Source organism: Enhydra lutris, unplaced genomic scaffold (genome assembly GCF_002288905.1).
Source record: "Enhydra lutris kenyoni isolate GAN:26980312 unplaced genomic scaffold, ASM228890v2 scaffoldscaffold55, whole genome shotgun sequence".
Lineage (NCBI taxonomy): Eukaryota > Metazoa > Chordata > Mammalia > Carnivora > Mustelidae > Enhydra > Enhydra lutris.
This window is the reverse complement of record NW_019154139.1, coordinates 16,495,426-16,499,561: the sequence shown is the minus strand read 5'-3', so window position 1 is coordinate 16,499,561 and position 4,136 is coordinate 16,495,426. Positions and strand designations below refer to the sequence as shown.

General features: G+C 39.5%; 1 pseudogene; it reads right to left on the bottom strand.

The window, feature by feature from the left end:
* Nucleotides 1–1,556: 1,556 nt before the first annotated feature.
* On the bottom strand, nucleotides 1,557–2,732 carry LOC111157477 (annotated as a pseudogene).
* Between the last annotated feature and the right edge of the window lie 1,404 nt (nucleotides 2,733–4,136).

The window sequence follows — 4,136 nt, the reverse complement described above, 5'->3', positions numbered from 1 at the left end:
CCTCGAGATTCATCAAATGAAAAACTGTTTATTGTGGCCCAGCCATGTGTTGACCATCTTTCTAGGCAGGACAGGAAGTGAAAAACTAAAAGCCAGAAGAGCATGGTGATTAAGTACACAGGCTTTGAAGAGAGATGGCTATGTGTCCAAAACTTGGCTTCATCCCAAATCCACTGCATGACCTTGAGGAGCCTACCACTGAACTCAAGTTCTATAAAATGAGCCTAAGAATCACGCTTATTTTCCAGGGTAATTGTGAGCATTAAAAGTCATAATATATTCCAGGTTATTTGGCACACATCACATGGTAGTTTACAAAATGGTCGACTATGTAGAAATTTTTGCATTGATTTGCTACCACCTACCTCCAAGCAACAATATGCGCATGTGTGTGCCTGCATGCGTGCACACACACACACACACACACACACATACACAGAACTGCTGATGTAACAGAAGGTAGGGCTAAATATATACATGCATATATATGCATAAATATGCATAAATATATACAAGCATATAAATATATATGCTGTGATCACACGAGGCCAGAACATGAAACTATTTGTAACCTCTAGTTGTTCAGGTTATCTTGCTACCAGTGCATTGCCTGCAGCTGCCCCCATGGCACACATGTCCACACACATGTGAACTGTGAATTGATGATACATGAGAAACCAATCAGACAAAACACTTGGGTCCCCATGTGGTGCATTGTTGTGATGCTCACACAGAAATTATTATTTGCAATGAGGTCAGCCCAACTGCTAATTGTGTGACTAAGAAAGCGGGAAGGGCTTTGAAATAGCAATGATAAGACTTTTGCCTGTGGTCACAGTGCACTAATGGGTACTGGATTTACCTCCCCTTATTGAACAACTAAACACCGGACAAAAGTGTGAAATTGTCACAGTGCTTGACTCAGAGAAGCTGGTGACTCAGGGCAGTGATTCCTGAGAGAAGAGAAATCAATGCTTGCCCCAGATTACTGCCTGGAGAAACATTCCAGGAGAGGAGGAGGAACTGAAACAGAGCCCAGGAGCCTCCTTGAGTTGAGGTTGGAGCTCTTGGAGGCCAACACAGATATAAGGCTGAACTGAAAACTGCATAGTTTGGATCAGCTCTTTCTCTTTCTTGTTTTTCTAGTTTTCTGGAGATGGTAGCTTAGATATTTGATTTTCAGAACTTTCCTCTTTTCTCATACAGATATGCAGTGCTATAAATATTTTTCTAAGCACCGTTTTCTTTGCATCTCACAAATTTTGATAAGTTGTATTTTTATTTAGTTCAAAATATTTTTAAATTTTCTTGAAATTTCTTCTTTGACCTATGTGTTACTTATGTATTTATGTATGTATTTATTTTCGAGAGGACATAATATTTTGTTGTATGAATGTCAAGTGTTTTCCAGTACTTATTTACTATATTTTATGTATTTCACAAAATAAGCATTATTTTATACTATATTGTAATTCATAACAGAAGGGATGCAAAGAATAGGGGCTTTCAATACACCCAGTATCATCCAATGCTTTCGATAAGAAATGTTCCTAGTGTTATGGGTGAACTTGACCTTCTTTGAAATATGTTGTCCACCATTTTTCTGTTTCAGTCACAGTAGCTATAAGTAGTTATTGAAGGATGTCCTCGTCTAAATTCCCATCAATAAGAACCGATTGATTTTTTGTCTCAGCATCTTCTTTCCAGCTCACTGGTCTCCAGATTACAGAGCTCATGGACACCTTGGCTGATTGTTGGTTTTGGTGTGTCTTTGATCAACACCTGTCCCATGTAGTCATTGCCCTTGTTTCTCACCTTCTTCTCCCACAGAAGATTCTGAATAAATACATTTAGATTTTCTTCCTTCATGTTTCCTGGTACTTAAATGTGACTTGATAATGCCTTAATCAGGGCAAAGTTGTGTGGTTGGTAAGTGATGGAGTTTTTTCTGCAAGTGTATTCCAAAGAGACTGTCAAAGGCATGAAGATCTAGTACATTAGAGAGATCAGCTCACTTCATCTTTGTTTTTTTTTTTAATTTCCCTGTCCATTTATTGATCTAATAGTCATTCTTAGTTTGCTTAAATTCCCTTGTGAAACCCTATCTCTCTTATTAATAATGATGATACCTGCCAAAGCAGCTTGCCTAGAAGCTTCATGGATAAGGGCATCAGGTTTTTCTTCTGCTAAATGTTTTAATCCATATTTTGAATCCCTAAGAGTTAAGATCCCAGCAAGATAAATATCAATCTTTAATTCAGCATCAACCCAAAGCAGAGAAGCTACAGCACCAGGATCTGCTCATCTAGTGGTCTCTAATGGTATAATCATCAAATTTTCCCTTCTCTGCATCAAATTCTCATTAACTCTAAGGCCATTGTCTTTTATTGAACAGCAGAGGCAACAGTTTAAAGTTTCAACCTTTCTTGGTAGAGCACTTTGGTTGACAGCTAAGGACTTCTCCACTGTACTTCCTTTCTCAAATTTGTTTGAAATAACTATTCCTCTTTCACTATGTTGCTCTCATTCATTCAAAAAGTATTGTCAAGATATCATTCAAAAGTATTGTCTTCCTAGCACCGAAATACCTGGTGACAATTGTGGCTGGAATCTTAACACTAGGGCCAGACTTTTCCTCCTTTTCTCTTTCCTTCATCTCCGTGGGGCATCTCAGCAGAGTCCTCCTCTGCCTGCTCCTCTTCCTCATCTACAACTCCAATAGCCTGTAACATCCCAGCCAGCTTCACAGCATGCCTCCCACTTAGCTCAAGAGCTGGGACCCTCTATGTTATGTAGAAGCATATTGTTTGATCTCCAAGTATTTGGGGATTTTTCCAGCTATATTTTTGTTATTGATTTCTAGTTTAATTCTACTGGGGCCTGAGAGCAGACATTGTATTATTTCTATTCCACTACCTTTGTGAAGATGTGTTTTATGGCCTGGAGTGTGGTCTATTTTGGTGAATATTCCATGTGAGTCTGAGGGTTAACTGTGGTCTCTGTTGGGTTCAACTCTGTCTTTACTGATTTCTGCCTGCTGGATCTATCCATTTCTGATAGAAGGGTGTTAAAGGCTCAAACTATAATAGTTGATTCTTTTATTTCTCTTTGCAGTCGTATCAATTTTTGCTTCAGGTTGTTAGGTGCATACACATCCAGGACTGTTATTTCTTAGCGAATTGGCCCCTTTGTCATTATATGATGCTCTTCTTTATCCTTGATAAAGTGAGAAAGGAGAGGACAATGGTTAAAGACAAGACTATCACTCTGTTAGGAGTTCCATCATGGAAAATAACAACCCTGCTTTCTTACCAAGAATCAACTCTCTGTTGCACTGATGGTACTTGTGTCCATGGCTGAGTACCTTTGGCTAAAGCACCATCTAGGAAGTGGTGGATCTCCTGTCAATGATTCAGTTACTCAGAAGACTATTTCAAGGAAAAAAACTTATTGAGTGCTACAGCTGTTTCAGGAATAACCTTCAAAAAGCACATTCTGGATTGCCTGAAGAAGATCCTGGCCAGGGACATTGCTTCAAGAAGATGGATGAAAGAAAGGGAACTAATATAAGTTAAAGACCCTTTATGAATCAGGCACCATACCAGATGCTTTGATATATATTTTCACCCAATATTATAACAATGTTTATTCACTGCTTACCATTTTCCAGTTATCTCTTTTAACCTTCAAAACATGCTGATGAATTGGATCAAGAAGTGTTGAATATTGGTTAAGACCATGGACCAGACAGCCTGCATTTTGATTCTGGTTCTGTTCCTGGTGTGTTACCTTGGGTGAATTACTTATCTGATTCAGGGTCGTCATCTGTGAAATGAAGGCAGGAGGAGCTCCTCCTCCTAAGCTCCTCCTTCGCAGGGTGGCAGATACGAAGAGCTCTATCATTGTAAGCTATCACTCCCATTACTAGCCGTAGAGCAGGTGGGAAAACTAAAGCTTGAAGAGCCTGAGTCTTGGGTCACACAACCAGGAATTTGTCACCTTGCGGGTGGAGTGGTAAGCAGTGAAAGAAAATTTGAGTTGGATAAGCAGACACAGCAGGGAGTGCACTGCAGTGCAAGACAAGAAGATGGTTGAGGACAGCCTGCCGGGAGCTTAGATATTGTAAACAAGTGCCT